Source organism: Drosophila simulans, chromosome 2R (genome assembly GCF_016746395.2).
Source record: "Drosophila simulans strain w501 chromosome 2R, Prin_Dsim_3.1, whole genome shotgun sequence".
Lineage (NCBI taxonomy): Eukaryota > Metazoa > Arthropoda > Insecta > Diptera > Drosophilidae > Drosophila > Drosophila simulans.
In genome coordinates, this window is record NC_052521.2 from 7515606 (window position 1) to 7539812 (window position 24207).

At 40.6% G+C, this 24207-nt stretch overlaps 1 protein-coding gene across 1 annotated transcript in view; it reads right to left on the reverse strand.

Moving 5' to 3' along the window:
* The window catches only part of LOC6733830 (potassium voltage-gated channel subfamily KQT member 1), a 39279-nt gene extending 19792 nt beyond the window's left edge, over positions 1–19487 (reverse strand). The window contains exon 1 of the mRNA XM_044922499.1: positions 19287–19487. The gene's annotated coding sequence lies outside the window, so the exon portion shown is untranslated. The remainder of the gene's footprint in view (positions 1–19286) is intronic.
* Positions 19488–24207: the final 4720 nt, after the last annotated feature.

Sequence of the window (24207 nt, forward strand, 5' to 3'; positions counted from 1 at the left end):
CTGCCGGCTGTGCCCCCTTCCATTGCCACTGCCTCTTGGCCTTTATTTTGGAACACCGCATCGGTGGCTTTGGGCCCACTTCTATGGCGTGTGACACTGATTAGACCTGCTCTGATGATGATGATGGTGATGGGTGATGGGTCCGAGGATTATAACCATACCATGCCGGCTTTGTCCGATGGCGTGCCAAAAAGTTATCAATGAATCACTTTAAGTGCGCTAATTTCGCCGCGCCATTCGCTTTTCCGCGTTTCCCCTTTCGTTTCGAATTTATTTTTTGGTGTTTGTTGGCTTAAATTGTTAAGATCTTAATGCCATTGTAGCCGCCGCACTTGTTGATGCCTTTTCATCAATCAAATGTCCGCGGCTCCGTAAGAACAATTGCGAATTTATTGTAATTTGTTTGAACAGCTGCCAAGGGTAAACAACAAAAGAAAAGGACAGAAGGCGGGGCTGGGGGGCTTTTGTTTGCCCAGAGATTAGGCTGGCCCCTTTGCCGTGGTCCGAGGACTCCCAAGTCCCCGGATCCTAAGTCCTAAACACCGTGTACGTGCGGACACGCAAAAATTGTTCACCAATGTCTCTTACTAATGATAATTACATTCGACGTGGCCTTGCTCCCTTCGAGGGGTGCAGTGAGGGGAGGGAGGTGGAGGGGCAGTGGGCGGCCTATAAGCCGCTTAAAGCGTTATTCGTGACACATCCCTACACAACACACCACCCCCCTCGGATGCCCAACAGCAGGCATAATTTTAATTATCGTCAAATTGCGTTACATTCTCAGCAGGCTTCAGCGAGCAATTATTTTACTTCCCCGTATTTGATTAGCCTCACATACAGTGCGTTTCGTGACAGGAGTCCACCGTTTGAGATGGAATCATCAATCGGAAGTTGTCCATGTTAAATGGCTTAAGCTCAGTAAATTACTACTTTAAGTTGAGAACTGAAAAACTCTTTAAGTTACTTTAATTCGCTAAGTAATTTACATGACATTAAAGTGCAAGTTAGCTTTAGATTTCAATTATTGTGCTCACTGTTCAAACACACATTTCAATTCCACTCAAATAGCAAATATTTATACAGAAGCATTTAATAATTCGATTTCCCTGGCTTCAATCAATCGGAAAACTTCTTCGCCCCGATGATTTGTGTAAAATGCCAACCCCTTTTACTCATGCGCCTTAAATTGAAATTTTTAAAGGTCACCCGCTGCCAAATTGATTAAAAATATTTCAACTATTTTATGGTTTTCGGTGTTTTGTTGCTGTAACTTTTTCGCTGCCAAGTTATTGGGCCAAGTGACAATGGCCAAAATGCAATTTATATTGTCAGCAAAATATTCTGCCACACCCGCGACTCCCCGCCCCCTTCTCATCACTTTATTACGTTCCACATCAAGTGACAGGAGCAGAGATATATAAGTTAACACAATCACAAAACACCCGAAATATAGTCGTAAGCCTCAAGTGCTTTTCCCATCTATAGATCGAGCTTTACCTATAAGAAACTGTAACTTGTTAAGCTTTAGAGATAAGAACTCTTGCTATACTTAAGTCAGTCGATTTTGGAAGATTAGAAGCGTCGGTCATCGCCACGTACTTACTATTCGTCTCATTAAGTGCAGACCGCGCAAGCCCTATTGTAATTAATAAACTTACGCTAATAAATATATGGAAAATATACTAAAATGATAATTGGCGCCCAAACGGATATAAAAACCTACGATAACTGAATAATTATAAATAAATAACAAAAGGAGGATCCGGAGACAAAACCAGCGGCTTTGGCTAATTAACTCTAACCTAAGAATTAAAAATTTCGTGATTACATAAAATATAATATTAATTACTAAGACCATCTACCTTAAAATTGTTTGTTAATCACTATTATTATATTGTAAGTATAACGCTTATTGAACGAATTAAAAATATTATTATTATTATTATATTATAACCTATGCAAAGAGTATTGATAATAAAAATACATGAGTGACAGTGATAACCTTTTAGACAACCTAGTGTCAAGCTTAAATAAATGGTCAGCGCACCAGGCAAGTAGGCAAAACAGTGCAGAAAAAAATAATAAGTCATCAGATAATTGGTGGTCAAAAACAAAGACAACTAGCGAAATGGTTAACGAAGCTCAGGAAAAACAGCTAAGAAGAGAAAATGTAACAAGACGAGACAGAACCTTTGAGGTGGGAGAAACCGTCATGGTAAAACAAAACAATCGCTTGGGAAATAAACTAACCCCACGGTATAGGGAAGAACTAATCGAAGCAGACCTCGGGACAACGGTCCTCATAAAAGGGAGGGTCGTTCATAAAGATAATCTACGCTAGGTTTAGTATTTCTTTTCCTTTTGTGACCATCGCCAAGTTAGCAAAATACAAACGTGAAATCTGAACACTAGTAAAAGAGTTTGCAAACATTTTTCAATTAAATATTTGTCAAATCCTTCTTATTTAATCTTTAAACATTTTGTATTATTTCCGCTTCATCCTCTTTAGAAAATTTTAAAGGTATGTGATGAAATGCTAGACCCGAATGATTTGAAAACTTAAAGTCCACGCAACCACAAATATTTCCTGAAACTACCATAGAAAATAAATGCATTGCCAAAACGGCATAATAACAGTATAGCGCACTCACTCTAATTAGATTTCAAATTCCCGATTAAAAAAAAAAAAACACTAATGTTATCAATACCCTTTCCTGATTCTGTTCAACTAAATAGGAAAATCAATACTTGCAATCAATAAGCGTTTTACTACATACTTTAATATCAAAAATATCTGAATGAACTTTATTATAAAATTATAATTGTTATACTTAATTATTGTCAAAACTTTAGTATTAAAACTGTAACTACCTCTTAAGTAGATGAGAAGAGTAGAAGAGGGAATTAAGATCTATCAACGTAGTATCTGCTAAAGACGTAAAGATGCGGCAACTATTTCTGCGCCTGTGTACTGAAACGACGAACTGAATAATATCTGCCATCAGACGCCAACCAGAGTGCGTTCAACACATACGTTTTGATGGTCAACTAGTTCAACCAACATCAGCATCATCGTCGTCAACAAGTCGACGGTTACAATAAAGATTTTTTCCAAGTTCGCTACGATCATCTCCAGAACCTTGTTGCGAACCCATGACATGGAGAATCAGCAGCATTTACGAACTTCTCGGATCATCCAGAGACGCAGAGCTGCCTTCCCTTCGATGGTTTAACGCAGTACCAGGTTGGCAGTATGGGAACTTAGTGCACAACCAATGTTACCCGTAAGATCCGCTTTCAAATAGATTTGCCAATTGTAAAAAGTCTGTGGACAGCCTTCGTCTTAGAAGGGGAGGAGTTAACACAATCACAAAACACCCGAAATATAGTCGTAAGCCTCAAGTGCTTTTCCCATCTATAGATCGAGCTTTACCTATAAGAAACTGTAACTTGTTAAGCTTTAGAGATAAGAACTCTTGCTATACTTAAGTCAGTCGATTTTGGAAGATTAGAAGCGTCGGTCATCGCCACGTACTTACTATTCGTCTCATTAAGTGCAGACCGCGCAAGCCCTATTGTAATTAATAAACTTACGCTAATAAATATATGGAAAATATACTAAAATGCTAATTTATATATGGAGGCTATAGGGAAAATCGAGAGAACGTGGCAGAGTTCCAGAGTTCCAAAGGACCCACCGCAGCACGCTTGCCACCCATTGAAGTGAGTTAATTATTCAAAGTTGCTCATACGCAACGTTGTCGCTGCCAGCCATGCACCATATAGCCCGATATGCATGCACCGTCGCCATAAAGCGTCACATAGTTCGACTCGGGTTACGTAAGAGCTAGCCAGGAATTGGCGGCATCTCTTGAGCTGGAATTCTCGATTCTATTTCCATTCCCGTTTTGGTTGCTTGATACGCGGATCATGAATGTTAAACAAGCTGAAATTGATTGACAATTAAGATTTCGCCGTCGTTTTATGCGGATATCAATGGCAGGTGGCAGGTAGCAAGTGGGCGGTGGGCGGTACAACAGGTTGCAATATGCCACCCTCAATTAGTTTGTTTAGATAGCTCCGCTTAATTAATCAATTGGAAAGGTTATGAATGTGGGGGTTATGCTGATTAGTACTGATCTCTATACGCTTACGACATACTATAAAGATTTCAGTTATTAAGTCGGTAGCTTAGATATATGAAAACAAGCCAAATAGAGGGGATTACTAGGTATTAAGAGAAGAATGTCACCATATGCATGGCTCATACGCATTTTCCTAAACAATAAGTATTGATTTGCAGCCAGATTTTATGGCTGCAACAATAATACACATATTGAATGCGAGGAAAATGCATTGTAGAGAAGTTCTCAATTGAAGCACTCCAAACTGATTCCATGCCATTGACAAATCCTACTCGCTTTTCTGCCAGCCAATAATTATACAATTGTAACATGATGTGAATAATTTATGGGCATATATATATACATATATATACATGTATGTGCACACACGTCTTGAGTGCAGGGATCGATAATATTGATTTGATTTTCGCGAGACTTATTGCGATTTTCTCTTCCCTGGCGCATTATGGCTGGCCATTGCGGGGCGACCAAGTGATTTGAGAAAATATTTGCACTGTTTGTCATTACAATTGATTGCCGGCAATCAAAAAAGCTCAAAGCACATGTCAGTTTTTCCGGAACACCTCGAATGGAAATTAAAAGGGGGTGCGGCGGCATTTCCGCAAAAGCCAATTTGAACGCATTAAAATTTGAGGCGGCATCAAAGAAAATTGCGTCTGCTGGAAATCAAAACAATGCCAAGACATATGAACCGATTTCCCCTCCTTTTGTAGCCTGACAAAAGTTAGTTTGGCGTGAATAATTCCACTAAATACAATAAAAACATTTTGCGCCTGCGGCACTTTGAATTTGCATAGAAATGAGAGACCCGCTGCCGGAACTGTGCCACAGAAAAGTATAAAAAATCCGAGGGCAAAATACGATGCAGCAAAAAAAACAAAAAAATAAATAAAAAATAAGGAAACGTTGATGAGTTTGCGGTTGGTGGAAGGGGCGCTTTTCCCGCTTGTTAGGGTCCGTTTTCCCTGCTCCTCGCAACGCGAATGTAAATAATAAAGAGCACATTAAACAGCATTTTCTTTCATTTCGAAAAGAAAACGAAACAATTTCCCACTCGGACTAGGCCACACACACACACTCACACAAACACACCACATGCCACAATGCAGTGTGTGTGTGTGTGTGTGTGTATGCACAGACTGACCGCTCGAAAAGTATGCTACACTTGCGGCTGGCGACGCTTTGACACTTGGGCAGACGAACTACTTAGAGTGGGGCACGGTCCATTTTCCGCATTTCCCATGCACTCTAATGTCCGACGGGGTAGTCGGAAAAACTGGGCAGCTTAAGCGCCGCTGGGTTTCTGTGCGAACCCCTCGTAAAAACTTCGCCCATAAATATTCTTTGTTTCCACTCTTAAATCCTCGTCCAGTCGTTGGCCATTTAAATGTACCGGGTAATTCGCTTGATGACTCGGTTGAAACGAAAGTCCATCAGCGAATGGAAAAATTCGCTTTCAAAGTTGACATTCATTGATTCGATCGGCAGTTTTGTGGTCAAGGTAAACTTTTTCTGTTCAAATGAGCTCTTTTAGGATGAACCAAGTTTATTGGGCAGAAGGTGATTGATGGATTCCTGCATCGTTGAGACAAAAATAGCAGATAAATCAAAGTTCATCCGGAAAAGCCTCAGAAAACCACTCCTTACTCACACACAAAAGGTTTCTGTGCTCTTTCCAATCATTTTCATACAGGAAAATTCAAAATTAATTAGGTGGAACTCAGCGCATACCTAAGTGTAATTTGTTGTATACATAAACTTATCTTGCTTATAATAATCAACTTTTTATCTTGAATATTACTTTATGTATGACCTATATATGTATATATCTGTGCACCTTACATCTGCCCTGATTTTGGCTTGACCTCCGAGTTGTGGTCATCTAATTTGGGCATCCAATTTTCCCGAGGGCATTGCAAGTTCGTTAGGGAATCTGGTCTGGTTTTGTTCTGCTGCAAAACGTGGCAGCTGCTACTTGTGCCACTTGCTGCTGCATTACTGCCACGTTCCGTGCGCCATTTCAGCTGCTCCCTCCTCCGCACTCCTGAAAAGAAAACCCCCATCCCTTGGCGCCTTTCATTTTCATGTCCAATTTCCACGAGCTGCGCCTAAAAGAGCTGCCTTGCTGCACTTGAAAATTTAGCAGTCTCTGCGCCACCTGACTGCTGCCAGTTGCGAGTTGCCATTTTGCCGGCTTGGCTTTTCCAAGGGCCATCGTCTGCCACCCCTTTCGTGGTGGGTGGGTGGTTGTAGGTGGGTGTGCGGGGGACATGTGAAATGAAATGTAATCCAGTGTCATGTGCCATGTTTATTTGCCTGCTGGCTGGTGGCTGCTGCCACTGCGGAACTCCTTCTCAACGTTGTGGCTGTGCCAATTGGGTTTAATTCGCTGAATGCTTTTTGACAGATTCCAAAATTAACTGATACCACACTCGAGTGCTCCGCCAAAGGCAGTCGAAACTTTTCCATTCGATGGCCAATCATATCAGATGGATGGCACAGAAATCAAAGCGGTTGAAAAACCACTCAATAAATGCATTTACATAATAACAGATTTTATATATTTGGTACTATAGTAGTTAAACTAGCTTAGCTTTTGTATTAAAGTGGTAATAAACAGCCATTGTTTAAATACAACTCTTTGCCGAGTGCCTTGAAACCTGAAAGCTGCCAAAGTTTCATATGTGGTGTACAGGAATTTCCTAACTATTTTTTCGGTCTGTTTCCAGGTAATCATTTGGTTTACCTTAAGTTGGCCAAACTCTAATCCGATTAGGGGTTTCCTTTCGCTTGCACAGTCTCGGGATCGGGTTGAAAAATAGGCTTAAGCTGATTTAACGGTGGCGAATTGCATTTCCATGTTCAAAGTTTTTGGCCTAACAACTTTTTCTTTCGTAATCTCGGTCCGAGAAAATTTGAAATGCAAGTCAAGTAATCAGAAATTCGGCCAGCAGCGTCTGGGTAAATTTGCATTTCCGTTCCGCTTTTCTTTAAGCGGCTTTGCCTCGCTTCGTTATACTCAATTTATAATTAATATGATTTAAACGAACTGGGAATAATTGATTTCGAGGTTAAGAATAAGATGAAAAGAGGCAATATCCCAAAAGAGGGGTCAGTGCAGAGGAGCACGGGGTTAAAATCGAGAATCCCTGATAATAACTGTTTTCGTTGTGCATTTAATAGCGATGAGGGTGGTATTCCAAAATCCTTTCATCATCGCCTGCAAGTCAACCAAGCGTAAGTTCCAAAGTTTTTCTTGCAGAACTTTGCCTGGAAATGACTTGAAACCTCTGAGTAGTTTGCCGTTTAACTTAAATCTATTTCAATGCTTTTCAAACTCAAACCTAAAATTCTTATAATTGTAGGCAATGATTGATGAAAGTGTAACTTATTTAATTTATTGCTTTTACAATCAAGTTAATAGCCAAACTCATTGCAAACAATTCACATGCATAGTAACAACCCATGAATTGTCGGAAGTATGTGCAACTTATAAGTTTATATTTCAAAAGTAGAAAATAGGTTCATAGAATAACTTTAGCTTAAGGTATGTCAAATATGTATTCCTTTTAAAATAAATTTTAAAAGTTCTTTTAAGCCCCAGTATCCTGTTTGTTTATTCTGGCATTCCCTAATTGACTGCTGAATGCCAATGCAATGACTTCTAGAATCGAAGCTATTCGAATATAGATAGATTCCTGAGCCGATGAAGGTTCACTGAATATTGAAATAGATACGTTTGCCTTCTCCGCTCTCGAAGGCAACGAGATATTGGGCATTAGCATAATCTGCTGACCTATGATAGATAGCCCGCCTGGGTCATTTGCATAAGCTGATGCCGCAGTGCAGGAGCAATCTGCCGCCGACCACGCTGCACATATAGCATCTGCTATATGTTTATCTGTTTGTGTATATATAGTATTTATGCAGATTCGAATGGCCAAGTACGTACAGCAAACGGAGTCAAGTGCAGATTTCCTTTGGCAGCAGCAACCACTTCCGACAGTGAATTTTGATGAGCGCCAAGTGCAGTTAGCTGGCTGTCTGGCTAAAAATAAAGTGCGGAAAAGCGAGGAAATTGAAAGTGCGCCGCGTGAAACTCGAGTGACTTGCTAAATATGCAAATTAATGAAACCAAGCCAAAATGCTGCCTGCAGGTGGGCTCTTCCCTTTGAACTATTTTCGACTCTAACAAATGTTGAGAAACGCTTGAAGGCTCGAACAACTGCGGCTAACAATGTCGCATCGGCGGGCGAAAGAAAGAAACTGTGGGCTTTGATGGTTGGTTGGTGGGGGGATAGGGGAGCAAGGGGGGAATTTGTCGCCAACCCTTGACACGACAAGCCGCAATAACGACTAACTGCAGAAACAAGCCTCAACAAGCAACAAACCAACAACCAACAGCCAACAGCCACCATCAACCAAAAACCAGAAGCCAAAGGACGAACAACGAACTGCACTAATAACTAACACCCGGCCATAACAATACAAACTGAAACCACAGGAAAATAGTTCTAATAAACACTCGAAAACGGGGCTGTGTTCTGCTTCTTCCTTTTGGCCCACTCACCCATACAGGGACACGTGCTTTTAGCCAACCCAATAATAACTGTGACCGCATTGCGTATACGTCATGTGTTGCAGTCAGCAGAATGCCATTTGATTTGGCAGCAGCAGCAGCAGCAGCGAGTGTAAACTGTGAACTTTTCCATTTCCGGTATAAATTCATTTTAATTGCTGCAACTAACACAGACAGCGGGCTGTGGCTTTTTAATTAATGAATAGTTAATACGAGCATGGCGAATGCTGCTGGTACTCATTAACGCGATATACTGGCTAAATTTGTTCGAAATTTTTCACTAGCTAATTGAGTAATTTGTTTGCCTGGCATTTTATTTCACCATGATTGAATTGCACTTTTTTCGTTATATTTGCTTTGCTAATTGTTCGAGTGGTCAATTGGTTGGTCTTTAAATAATTCCAAAGTTCATGGCCAGAAGCAGTTGATTTTGGTTAAAGACACACATAATTGTATTGCTAATGAGACTCCTGAGAACGAGCGCCTGAATCCTCCAGAGTTTGCGGCAAATTGAATGTTTCCCATTGTAGGAATAACCAATTAAATAACTTGTACGAACAAAATGTAAAGAAAACTATTTCAGGATACCCTTTCTCTGTTAAAATGTTAAATGAATAATACTTATTAAATGTATACAATAATTTCCAATTATATTTTATTAATTTCCCAAGCATAAATGAGTTAATATTATATCACTTAACATATCTCAGAATGATTTTATTTTTCCTATTAGCCAGATTATAAGTACTGGAATCCCAATACTGCTACTTAATAATTTCCTTTTATTGTTTTCTTGTCATCGCCTTGAGCGAACGAAAATGTCTTTTATCTTGGCAGAAATAACTATTGAACTAGCGTTTTATAGGCTGTTAATATCTTTGAATGGTAATAATTTATTTTTGCCCGTTCCATCAACATCCGAGTCGTATCTTCGCGTCATTTGTCATTCCGTAATGGAGGCGATATAAACGTTATCGAACAGCCCGGCTAGAAATGCTTTGTATGTTTGTTTTTATGCCGTGTTCGATTCTAATCGTTAGTATAAATCACTTAGCACTTTTGGCAGCTATCGAATTCAGCCCACGCTACTTTGCAATCGGTCGAAAATTAAATGTTATGAAATAAATACACACAGTGCTATTTACCTTTGCTAATTAACCGCACCGAATGGGTTTTTAATATTTTATCGTATGTGTGAGCAGGGAAATTTTAGCTTAGTATTTACTCCAATAATTAACCGGTTTTTAATTACATTTGCTCCAGCAAACGATTAATATGTGTCCATGAGCTGGTGCTAATTGCCGTCGAGAATCGCCCACGCGACGCGTGGGAGTTGCCTCAGAATTTATGGTGCCCAGAGTCCGTGTGCAGGTACTGAAATTGTAAATTCATACTAAACTTAGCCGCCAGAGCCATCGATTTCAACCAACCACCACTGCCCCAATCACACCCACACAGACACCTGCGGCAGGAATACACGTATGTGGCAGAGCTCGACACTGATTTGGCTTAAACGATAAAGCCAGGAGCAGGTCCTTTGTGCCCAGTCCAGGGGCAGAGCGTCAGACCAGGCCGAGCATAACAGTTTAAATGCGAGCAGGGTCTATTAAAAAACCAAATGGAGTACACACACATTCACCTGGTTGGTGGATAAGAAGGGGTCTTCGGGTTGTCGGGGATCCTTGGGGTCCTCGGGAGCGACATGCCAACACAAAAGCCAACATGCAATTTATGAACAGCTTTTTGCTGGCGGGCCCGAAATGCTCGTTTGAAGCTAACGAAACGCTCTAGTCCTGGTTCCTCACCAACATGGTAGTAGAGAATAATGGCTGCAAAGGGGGGAGGGTGCTGGTGAGGGGGAAACATTGGCAAGAAAGCGTAAAAAAACATCAAGTACAAGAATGCCATTTGATCGGCGGGCGTCCAACGAAGCGGAAATGCTCTTTCCATATGCAATTGGCCACTTTCGCGAATTTTGGGCCATTTTTTTGTTTTGTTTGCCAGCCAACTGGGGGAATTGGTAGCTAAATTATTCAGTGTGAATTTAGTGCACGGTGCTGTGTATGCATATTTTACTAGAAACTCAATAACGAGTTTCAGTCGAGCAAGGCTTTCAATTTTAACAATCAAAAACTCGTTGTTATACTAATGATAAACTGAACAAATTGAAACATTTTTAGTTAGTTACCCCATAATTTAATACAATGAAAGTTTAAAGTATATACATTCATTAAAAATATAAACAGAAGGCGGCAAGTTTGCCAATTTCAATCCAAACCGCAAACTATATTGCAGTAAATAGAGTCCTCAAATGGTTAATGTACAAATGGCAGCCACAATGGACTCAATACCTCATTGTAATGTTAGCCATCGAGTGGATAAGTTACAGCATAATCCCGAAAAGTTTAATGGAAGTGGAAGCAGTTAAATGAATTTATAATTATAAGAGCTATTTGCAGGAAAGTAAATTGAATGCGATCGAAATGAATTCAGCAAACCAATTGAGTGCTCACTAATTCCATTCTTAATTTGAGCAGCTCGCACTTCCAATTCTATTTGAATTGACAAGCTACGCAGGTTGAGTGAAACTTTTTGCAAGGGGTAAGGGTATGTGGCGAGGTAAGTGGGGCAGGTCCTTAAGCCAGGATGTCGGAAAGTGGAGTGGAGTGCTGCGGTTCTCAAGGGATCCTGGTGAAGTCGTGGCACGTCCTGAGCTGCAGGTTCTTTTTGCTGAGCCCATTGTTTGTTGGCCCGAAAGTGCGGCAATGGAGAGCCAGAAATCTCTAATTTGGAAGACACTCATGAATTTATCAGGCTCGTAGGCCTAATCAATATCAACAGGGACACGGTAATTGGAGCATCCAGCTCTTTGTTCGCTTATCCGCCAGCTGACAAGGTATTTTAGCAAATTGGAAGGGAACTAGACATCAGTGCACTGCCATCTACATGTAAGCTGCGTAAAATCCTTTAAAACAGCAGAGCACGGTATTAAGTTTCCTTTTTTTAAGCACACATATCGATTTATTGAGGAATTTATAAAATTGTATAAAATCAGCTTATTAAAATATGACGCCCCAAAATGCCTTCGCTGAAATGTTGGCCAGGATAAAGCGACCAACGTGTGTTTGGCTAAAGTTATTCAAGCTTGGGTTACGGACCCAATCCCAAACTTTTCACGTGGCATCCGTGATCCGTATCTCACGGAAGCCCGGAAAAGTAGCATGGGCGAAATTATATGTGTGCCAGGTCAGGGAAAGTGGTGGTCGTTGGAAAGTGGCTGGGTCTCGACTCCACCGAAGTGTTGGCATTATTTTTCGATATATCGATGCAAAGGGCCTCAAGTGCACTTTTCAATTCTGCATTTATTACGGCCGCAATGTTGCGAAAGTATTTCCCACCGCCCACCGCCCGTTGGAGTGGTTCTCCTGTTTAGTTACCATGTTTCATATTTTATGGATGGCCGCAACAAAAGGTGGCTTTGAAATTGCTTTCGTGTCGAAGGCTGCAACTCTCTGGGTTACTATTTCATGTTCGTTTCCCTTTTGCCTTTTTTTTTGGCAATTTAATTACAGCCCTCATGTGTCCAGAAAATGAGGGCTTTGTATACAGATTTGGAAACTTTTCCATTTATTAAAGTGAGGAGAAAGTGTAAGTTTACCTCAAGCTATTTGCTGTTGACTCACAGTTTTGGCTTATACAGAATTAATAGCTTTCATTCAAAAATAAAACAAACTTTTATGTTATTTAACACGACAATTTTTGCTGTCAATTCCAGCGATTTCCTTGTTTATTTAAATCGAGTTTATTTAATTTTGTTATTTTGTAATAAGAAGAATAGGGAAACGTCAAACTTCCATTTCGGAAGGGCTTATCAATAAAGCGACAAATGAACATCAACACAAATCCCCTAAAGTGCTAAGCTTTATTTTAGCCTTTTGCCTTTTTGGTCCACTTTGCGCCAGAAAGTATGCTACAACATTTTGGGTGCCTTTTTCGAAGGGTTGGTCTGCCGCGTTTCCTGTTCCATTTCCCCTTTGCTCGACCAACAAACAATTGTCCGCGACCTAGAGCGAAAAGCAAATAATTTTGGCAGGGAATGTCACATTTTATTGTTAGCTCCATCATATTCGGCCAAGGGAAAGTGGAAAAGTGGAGCAGCAACTTGGGCCAAAGTCGAGGAATTCCATGCCACTGGCTAATAAAAGTGCGAACCTGTCCGGGGAAAAGGAAAGTTCCGCCACGAACGTTTGGCAAAACACGACCCAATTCCAGACGTGCCTTATCGCGGGACTTCCCAAACAAAAGCCCCACAAACAGCGGCATAATAATACGAAAATGAAAACAAAAATGTGTCACGAATCAAGTCTGGGGCAAGAAGAACTAAGAACTAAAGACGCCTACCTTTTACAAATTATTATGTAGATTTCGCTAAGGAACTACCAGCAGACTTTCGCTAACCTATTTCCTTAACTTTCACATTTACGCGGGGGAAAGCCCAGGAGTTTTCTTCAATTAAGAGCTATATCCGCGACTCGTGGCCACACGCAATGTTAAATCAATTATACAAATTGCACACCCCAATCCTCTGGCCCAAAAGGGGGATCAATCTGATTACAATTAAACATAAATTTTAGCCCCCTTGACACTCACGCCCCACCAAGTGTTGTATGCAAATTTTAATAATCAGGCATACACACATGTTAAAACACTCGAAGAAAAAAGGTTTCTTATGCTCAGGGTTGTATTATACACTAAAAAAAATGTTAGCATGAATTGAAGGTATCGCACTTTTAAGATGACCTTACTTTAGTATAAAAACTCTTTGGTTTTTGTTACTTAGCTTAGTTAAGTTAGTTAGTAAGTTACTCATAAGATGTATATGTATTCCCTAAGCTAATTTATAAACAATAAATTTTCTTCACGTGTACGTAGCACCCTGTTTAAGACAGGGTGTGTCTCAGTTGACGGCGCTGCAAGAAAGTCAAGGCGCCGCACAAATTAAAAGCGAAAATAAAGTTGGGCGTAAATTTTCAATTTCGTGCAAAATTATGGGAAAATTATATTGAAAATTCAGCGCTGCCTGCTAAGGGGGGATCAAATCACGAGCCCCACCCACTGTCGCTCCTCCAACCCCAAAAACAAACTACCCTCAACAGTTTGTGAAGGGTTTTCCTGGCCGCAAAAGCCGACAACGTAAAAAGTTTTCATTTAGCAAGCGAAATAGCTTTGAAGTTGCCACGAAGAACTTCTGGCGGCCGAAACTAAGAAAGAAATTAACTTGGAACTTTGATGGTCTGCTCATCTAGCGGCTTGTGACGTCACCGACATAATTACGCATACGCCGCGTTGCCGTTGAATGTCATAAAAGTGTGTGTTGAGGTAAGGTTAACAATAGCAAATAAACATACGTGTGTGTGTGTGTTCTGGCCCATATAAACACACATGCGAATGTGCAAAGAAGAGGCGAAAAAGTGAGAAACGAATTTGTAAACAAACATAAAGTGTTGGGACCCATGCAAGTGTGTGTGTGCGTGTGTGTTGGTGTGTGCGGGCCTCTATTCATTTACAAAACGCTGGCAATGAGACCAAGATGACGGCTGCGGCGCAGAAAAAGGGAATCCAGGCAGAAGCGCTGGAGGAGCCCATCCTTGTCAGCGACTCCTGAAGTCTAACGCTCTTATTTACACATCCCGGCGCAGCTGTGTGCGTGCCATTTACATGTGTATGGGTTGGTCCTTCGCAAGCATCAGGTTGAGAATGAGAATGGGGCATAAGACCAAGCCATATGCCAGGCGAATATTTTATATTATTGAACTCGGCTGGCGAAAGGCGAAATGTATTTATGCCATTCGATATCAATACTGAAAAGGGGCATTTTTTGTACTCGGAAAAGGGCTTGCCCACATTTATTTTTGGCTTCGAATGGCCAAAACACAAAGTTTATGCAAATATGCACCTCTTTTGAGTAAGTAAAAACCATATTTTGATTACTGCAAATATTGAATATTAAAAACATATCAAAACATATCTGAGAGTTTTCAGTGTTATCAACTATATTTACTCAATATATTAATCTTTTTATTTATAACTAAAACTAAAGAGTGACGCTGAAAAACAGTAACTAATTGACTAATTTTTTAACTCATCAAGCATAATTTTCACACATTCAGTTAGATAATCCTCGAAGAGTTAATCTCAACTTAATTACACATGCAATGCTCGCAAAACGATTTAAATGATTTTCCATTTCATATAAACTAGTTTAAGCTTGTTTACCCAACTGCAGAATTCATAATGTTTAAAACAGCGCGAAAATATTTGCGCTGAGAATCAGCAAATATGCAAACCGCAATCAATTTGAATTGGTTCAAAAATATTCCGGGCTTGTATTTGGCCAAAATGGCGACACCCCCGGGAATATTTTTGGCCGGGCTAAAACCCATGGATGGTTAGGTGGTAATGCGAGATGTTGAACCACTTGAATGCCAGCAGCGAATGCTTTTAATCCTGGCGAGTGAGGAGCTCGCGAAAATAATTTCAAGTCGCAACATCTTAAGATGAATTCCGCTGTCATCTTTTGTGCGGCACATGTGAATGGGATATGCGAGACAACAATTAAGTGAGTACGAAACTCTTTTGCCCCCGGAAAAGGTTTTGGGGGAAGTGTGGAAAAGGGAAATCGGGAAATCGGGAAAGCGCCCTGCTGAAGCGTTTTTCCTAGCGTACATTATGTATACATGTGCGAACATATCAGCATAATTCCAAAATGTCTGCGCACTGGCGGACGCACGCAGGACGACGAAGGAACATGTCTATTTGGCTTCACTTCTACTTCTGGCCTGGTTCCATTTCCTCCATTTGGCCTCCTCACAGACGTCGTGGGCGTGTTCATAATTTATTTCTGGGTAATTGACAGCCGGGCTAAATGCTTTGCGCCCCGAATGCTGTAATTTCTGGCCGTATTTCACCTTAAGAAAGAATCGCCTAGCCCAGGCCTACTTCTACTCTTCTACTTCGTCGGCCTTCCAGTTAAATGGTGCGTAAAATTTCACACTCAATTTGTGATCCTTCCGGGCATTATGCTTGTGGTTTATTAATGTCGAATTTATGTAAATACTTCAAGGATTGACAGTCGAGGACTATCAAATTAATTAATGCCCCATTGGGCAGGAACTCGCCGCCGTTCGTTGTGGTCAAGCAGGGGAAATCGGTAGGTTCCTGTCCCAACTTTTTGTTCTCCGACTTTGCCAACTCGTGCCGGAACAAAAGTTTTCGCTTCTTCAACATAAGTTTACCGTTTCTTGCTCGCTTTTCTTTCCCAAGAATTTTCACGGAAATGCAGCGCGAAATGCACAAAAGTGAATTAATTCTGGACGTAGGTAACTGCCCATGATAAATAGTTGCCAAGTCAACGAAAGGCAGGCCATAAGCAGTGGAGTCCTGCCGAATATTTCTGGTAATTTGTGTTCCACTTGTTCGCCATTCACTTTCAATTTGGTCCTACAACATTACTTTAAGGTAAATTTAAGGATATTTAATCATGGGAAATGTGATCCCATTATTATTCAATTTGACTTTAAATTATCAAAAGTCAGCTTCCCTTTGCACAAAAAGGGTCTGCACATCATTCGTATAAATACATTTATATCGGAACCAATTTATTCAATCAAAACTGAAAATGCTTTTTGATTTATACCAAATATTTGAATTATTCACATTTTACCCTGCCATTGAAGCTTTTCATTTATAAAACATTCTGTCATAGAAAACCTTAAATAATGTTTATAACAATACAAATAATTCAATATAAAGAGCCAAAGTATTTTGCTTGAAGTCGCATACAAAAAGTCTAGACTTCTATTATTATAAACAGTCTAAGATGAAATTTAAATCTCATTATCTCGCTAATGACACAAAAAAGTTGCAAAAAAATATTCATTATAAATTTATTGTGTATTAATCTTAAAATAACTTGTCATCTGAAGTTCTTTAGTACAATAAAGCATTTCATTCATGAATTTTTCATTAAAGGTAGTAGGTAATATTTCTTAGAATTTTTCATTAATTTAATTCTGATTAAAATGTCATTAATCTATACCAACCAACGAATACATAAATCTCGATGTTATAACAATGGATATTGTTTTTTTGCGATTAAGCAAAAGTTCTTGACATTTACTCCACCTCCATCAATTAAAAATTGCTTAAGGGCTTCATTTCGACGGACTTTGATTAACCCAAATGGATTTTTGCTGGCGCTGCAGAACTTAGTGAATAACGAATACTTTTAACTTGCTGAAAATCGAATTGAATTCGACTTCTGGTTAACGACACATTGATGCCATTTAAAGTCATTCGCATTTATCAAGCAAATGCAGTTTGACAAGTTCGTTTTCGATTTGCGCTGAGCTAGAACTTGTTCTCAAAATGTTGAGAAGGGGTATTACATACACTGCGATTACGGTGGCTTTGAAAAAGAAGATCTTTGTTCATTCGGCTTTATCAAGGATCGAATTGCTGGGGGATTATTGTACCTATCTATTGTGGGTTCAGTAAATGAACGCGGGTATTAATCCCATGGCAAATATTTTTATGATTCATTCACGGCGTGAGTGCACCCACTTTTGACCTTCATTTCGAGCGCTTGCATCTGGAGCAGCTTTGTGTACTTTACTCTACTACACAAAGCCTGGCTGGCAAATTGGAAGTTGGGGTCATCTGTTTGCAACATCCCTGACATTTGTCAACTGCGAAATGGCCAAGAAAAGCTCACCCGGGCCAACATGGCTAACCAGGGCCGCCGATGGAATTGTCTTTGGGATTAGCCCCAAACCAATCGAACAGATTGAGCTGCCCGGCCTGCAATTGTTGCGCAGATATGGATGAACAGATGTCTGATTGATCGGTGCAAACGTGTGAAGTGCAGAGCACGACCTTGGGGCGAAGTGAAATGTGGGTGGGTAATTGATTTACCAAATGCAAATGTCATTCCTAGCCCTTCAATCTGCCGAGGAGGAGCCGAAGAAGTTGTGTCCCCAATTTGGATGTCAGCCAGGCGATATAATTTCAGGCACGTACACAAACCTTGCCTCCCCTCGCCCCATATATATCTGTGCCCCCCTTTAGCCATCCCCCTCCCCGGTTGTCATTGCTTTAAATTGGAGTCTCCGTTTCAGTTTCTGTTTCTGTTGCTGCTACTGGTTGTAATTGCCATATCGCCGTAGTTTGAAAGGGGGCTCAGCAAATTGGTTTGACAACCGCAAAGGGCGCGTGGGACGCACGGCAGGCAGTCCTTCCTCCCTCCAATAGGCCGGGTTTCAGTATCACTCCTCTGCCCCTGGTGACAATACCCAGCACGTTCCGCCCATGAAAATACTTTTCGGACAAGGAATCCAACACGTTTCAATGCCCTGTAGATGGTCTACAGTTCAGCCTCACGTTTGCCAACTAGACTGCACATTTAGTAACAAGTTAAAGAGGGCACAATTCAGTCATGCCATTCTTATTGCAAGCTTATTGCTAAAAGCAACAGAAATTATTCATTATATGTTAAATAAGTAAATGTAGACTATTCATAACAGTCCATAATTATATAGCATATCAAAACAGTTTGAAAAAACTTTCAGCACTATAAGTTTGATTGCAAATATTAATGTTTGGTGCAATAACTGACATTTAAATTTTGTAGCTTGTTGAAATATTATCTTTTAAATATGGCGCTTCTAGCTTAAGCACACAATTCAGCAAGGTTCTCGGGAACTTTATCTTAAAGAAACTGACATTTGTACTCTCCATACAAAGAAGGCTATATGTTGTTTATGACTCGCGATAAGGACTGTCTTTGAGGTTTTGTAGGCCAAATGAGAAAAATGGCATTCGCAGTTCGAGGAGATATCAAATTTATGAGAACTTCCTTTCCTGACAGCACTTTTCGTGGGTATCAATCGATTCGTTACGCGTATCTAAGAGTTTGATTAAAATAAACACTCTATATATTCGTATTTTATGAGCACATTTCTGTTGTCGTTGGCGCTAACTCGTCGCATTCCTTGGAAATTATAATGATTTTTTAGTTTTGAATTTCTCGATGGAAAGCTCGCCGGTTGCGATTTTGGGTCTATTTTTTTTTTTTTTTTGTTTTCTTTTACTTACAAATCAAAATCGAGCATGGGAAAGCGATGGATTTCTAACGATACTGTGCTATGTTCTGCTGCTGGCCAAGAATGCTGCACAATTTGCTTTAACGAGCCGTTAACAACTGAATATTTGAATATTTAAATAAAATCTTATAAATACGAATTTGTTTTGTGGTGTATACAAAACATCCGTGCCTCGCACGCATATATTTATATAGATCCAATGCAGGGGCAGACATATAGAGCTGTTATATCGAATAAAATCGGACGTTGTTTCCGCCGCCAAAAAGGCCGAAAACGTTTTCCAACAAAAATAAATTCTCATTCGCGTAAATAAATTTCCAGCGAAATTTGGTAATGCATTATTTGCAATGTACTTAGCTGAACTTGGCTTGTTTTATTTATTTAAATAAGTCTTGCACGCACCTTTCCGACTGGATTTTCGCTGTTTCGTTGGCTGCTAAACTTGTTTGTTTGCTCAATTTGCTCGCCGAGTATTTAAACTCTTATTTTCTATTTGATTACACAGCTATTTAAGCGTCACAGATGCACTGGCACACAAAAATACACTCAATTGCAACGATCTTTGCTATTTGTTTTGGGAGATCGCTTTCCTTAGCCTTATCCCTCGCCGCGCCGCATTGGTTTTCAACTTTTTGATAACTTTCACGCTCGAACGGAGGCTATTATCGCCGTCCGCCGGCTTCTTATCCAACTGGCTGAGATCGCGCAAAACGGCCAGAATGATTCTGGGGAACGGGACGAAACGGAGCGGTACGGAGCGGAGCGGAGCGGACACGTAGCGGCCAGCAGCAGCGTTGGCGAGCGAGTGAGCGGAATCCGCTCGAATGCCAAGAGTTGCGACGCCGAACGACGGCGGCGAACATCATCGTCGGCGTTCGTTGCTCGAGCGAAAATGTGTTGTTTTCTCGATACGGGCCAAATGGATGCCGCCAAACAATATCAACCACCCGCCCTGTTGGCCGACGCCTACGTCACCGGTGCGGCCAACATGTCGTATACTCGATGTTGCGGTTCGAAACTGTTGCCTGTGCCGTTTGTAGGTTGGTAGGTCAGCGTATCGTACTTGAATCTGTATCTGTATCTGTATCTGAACGTAGCGCCTCTGTATCTGTATCTGTGCCCACTCATAAGTTCATTAACGCAACAGTTTCGTTCGCTTGTATCCGTTACCGTTACAAGCCACCACCACCAGCCAGCTGACCATGTTAACCCCCGAAAATTCGGGGTAATTGCTTGAGGCCAAAACAGCAAATGCGTATTAATGAATCCCCTCGATTTGCACGTGACGCCGCAAATTCGTTGCTTTGCTTTCTTTTGTGCGGTTTGCCATACCCGAAAGGGTTCGTTTCGTTCGTTTATTTACTGTAGTTCGAATAATGGCATTCGCAGAACTAGAGTTAGTTTGGAAAGGATTCGTAGCCCCAATACGTCAGTGAATACAAATAAGTCCTGATTGAACGAACGGGTTACACTGGATATCCTTGGCTTTTCTATCCTGCAGTTCTATGGAGCTGTGTATTTAGGTCTAACGCAATTACAGTGATGAAATGAGAATAGGCTGTGGACAATCAATGGAGTTTCCATGTCGAGGTGGTTTATCTTCTTCTAATTCTATATTTATTCAGCTGGTATATATATATGAAAGGAATCCTTCCACCTTTTATATTAACATGTATAGAAAAAATAATTAAATTCTCAAATGAAGTCCTGATAAAATATTAAACAATAATTTTAAGGAATCTTTATCTATGATGTTTTAAAAATGCATATCGCATTTCTCCCAGATGATGCCAATTTTTAAGCCAAACACAAATAAATATTTTTCGTATGTTTATAATAAGTATGTATACCAAAGTGGTACCAAAATGCCGTGCAACAGGGGTAATAGTTCTGTTTATTTATGAAGCATAAAGTTTCATTTCTCTCGCACCTGCGAGACCCACTACCACCACCCACGATATTTCACATTCCCAAAAGCTGAAAAATACCATTCGGCCTTTAATGAGTCGCCAATTTGCTGTGTTTTGTAATGCTGCATTTTTGTGCTTGAAACTTTCATTTCCAGTCCATAAAATATGCAACAAACTATCGTTTTGCCAGCTGGACCAGGGGGAAAAACAACTATTTGTAATTAATTTGTGCATGTGACGAACGCATTTATTGCCAAAAGCTGCGGCAGATGCTGTACGTCCTGGCCGTCGGCATTTAGCGGCCGTTTTATGGCCATCTAATTAACTGGTCGGAGAGCACTGGCCAAATCCCAAATTAATTGGGAATTAAACGGGCGGCGGAAGGTTCTCATCGCTAAATGGGGGCCATAAAAGCAGTATGCAAATAATAAAACCGAAGCCCGACATTGATTCCATCCCCATACCCATCTCCAACCCCCAACCCCCCACCCCATCCCCATTGCCGAGAGCAATAAAATCGCATCCCGTTCCCAGGACTAAGCTTCTGCTCATTCAGCTCGACGTCCTCGCAGAATCGTAAAAGAAATATGAAAAGTCGGAGCCCATTTCCTTTTTTCTGAGCCTGCGGCATAAACTATATTTAACAATCTGTTTATATGGACTATGTTTGCCTTGGTTTATGCTCTGAAGTCAGCAAATCTGTACTTTTATGTTTGTATTTCAAATATGAAGTTGAAGCGGGGGTCCAAGGGTTCCACTGACCGCCGTCCACTCAAGACAAATGTCCTTTTTGGCCCGTGCTGGTGCTTTACTTTTTGACCAACTAGAATATTATGGCTGATGGAAGAGGTAGAATGATGTATACCCTGGGGTGCGTTGGCCTAATCCGGGCATAATAAAATTGATTTTTTTATTGCGTTGGGCGAGTCAAAGGGTACGGTTGAGTGACCCAAAGATTGATGGTCTCCAAAGTTATTGCGAACGAAATTATAGTATATTTCTGGCAGATTACTATTTAAATACATTCCATATAGGATTAATCAGATAATACTGTAAGAACGTTTGCTATTTGAACTTGAAACCATGCCATTTAATGACACTAAACATCTCAGGACTTGAGATTAATTCCAGAAGTTCGTGTCAATGGCGATGAAGTGAAATTAGCTGGGGGATTTGTAACTTGGCCAACGAACTTCGTGTCGCAGCTAATCCGCAAATCTAGTTCCCATTTGATTAGCCAGCATATTTATCACTAAGTAGCTGAGAAGTAGTTTGTCTAGGCCCATTTCCATTCCATGCCACCCCCTCGCAAAACTCGAAATGTTCTCTCATTGTTATGCGTGCTATGCACAATTTTTGTATTTGTGTTATTGTTTGTGTATGACACTTGGAAAAATTACTATGCTAGTCATAAAAGCTAAATAAGAAGTGATATAATTTTTGTATTTGATGGAAGATGGACACTAACAGGCCACATTTAACGTATCTAAATTAATTTATTTTATGGTGTAGTTTAAGTTTCATGATGACTAGACTACTCTTATCTTTTTAGCAAGACTTGGCAGGTATCATATATACTTTTATAAAAGACTACGAGTTTTTTCGAGTGCAGTGTATCTGCGAGTGGCTGACTGCTGGTCGAGCACATGCGTGCGATTTATTTGCTGTCACCACAAGCACAAACATCGGCGGAGATAGACGCACATACATTTGTATGTACACCCAGTAACAATGACTTTTGCACCCTGGGCCAACACTTGGGGCCACAAATTAACCCAAGCACGTAGCCCGCTTAGGCGGCCTAATCAAATAGAAGCGCCCAAATCAAACAACAACAACTGGCGGAGGAGCAGCCACACGAAGAGCTAAGTAAATATATGGCCTTCACACCCACAAATTGGCAGGAGGGCGACTTTCAGTGGCTAAAAACGATGGAAGACCTTGTCTCTGAACTCGCTAACTGAATTGATTCGCCACGCATCTGTAGCCGGGTTGATTAATCCCTTTGCCAGACAACGTGTTCCGATCAAAATTATAAATATAAATCAAAAATAATATTTAGACATTATATTATCCTATGATACTATGAGTCAATAATGAGGATCTTAATACAATAATTTGTCTACTTATCATTTTTTGCTTATTTAATATAAGCGCTTAGTTTCTTACTGATTGTTGATAAAATAATTATAATCAGTCTGACTTGCCACAAGTTATATAGTACATTAATTTTGCAAATTGTTATTTTATTTTGAAAATGAGTGGAAGCAAACTTAAACCTCATAGGAATTAGATACATCTTCAACTTGCTAGCTTTTATCTTCTTCTTCTTCGTTCACGAGATCTGGACATTTATATGGACAACCTGGTGATCCTGATCAGGTATATTTATTTAATAACAAGTATATACTTAATGTGGTTATATTTACTTGTTTCATGATTTTCAACAAACCTCAAATACCCATTTTTGCTCTACAATTTACCGGGTATAAATTTTAAGCTTAGCGATCAATTAAACTGAAATGTTATTTCGCTTAACAGTGGTTGGTTAACAGCGGCTCAAAAACTGTCCATTAACATCGTGCATCAGTGCACTGCTTTATCGACCCGCTTTCTTTGCTTGCGGGGTGATTAGGTTGCTGTTTCTTTTCTGTTCGCACTCCGCCCACACTTAAGTGTGCCACACCAGCAGGTGGTTGTGGGTGGTTCTGGGCGCTGGGTGGCTGGAGGTGGGAGGTCGTATTAATTAGACCCCCCGCCAGTCCGATTTCCCCGCTGATCTCTTACAGAGCCGCTGAGTGCTCCGTAAATTGAGTGGCTCCGTATGACGAGTGGCATTTGCGTTGGCTGCTTTTGTTGCCTGCTTTTTGTTGCTGTGGCTTTGTTGCTTTGTTGCTGCTTATGCTTTCGCCTTGGCTTTGAGTGGCTGCCACTTGAGTGGCGCTAAAGTCGTGGAAAATGAGCCATCAACAGCTGCCGCCCCGGGTCTGTTTGCTTGGCCGAAAGGAAAACACGCAGCACAGGCGGAAAAATTTCTAACTAAAGAAATAGTTATGAAATTGAATAAATGTTTTTAAATAAGGTTTTCTTATTTGGCAAATATAAAAATGTACATTTCTTAAATGTTTGTTCTAATGAGTTAGGTCAGTTTAGTCCATCTACATAGTGTTTGTATAATTATAATGATTTTTCTCAGTGCATAGAGGCAACAGGCGAGCAGTTGTTGACATTCTTCTTAGCCTGGCTGTTGACTAGACGCCCCAGCACGTGCTGTCGCTCCGCATCGGTTCGTCGCCTTGCCGTGCTGGTTAGAGCGGGACAGAGTAACGCGAGCGGGACGCAGCTGAGCATGCATATTTTATGGGCCCAGCTCCGGTTGGCAGGAGGATGATGCCACGGAGCCACAACATCAT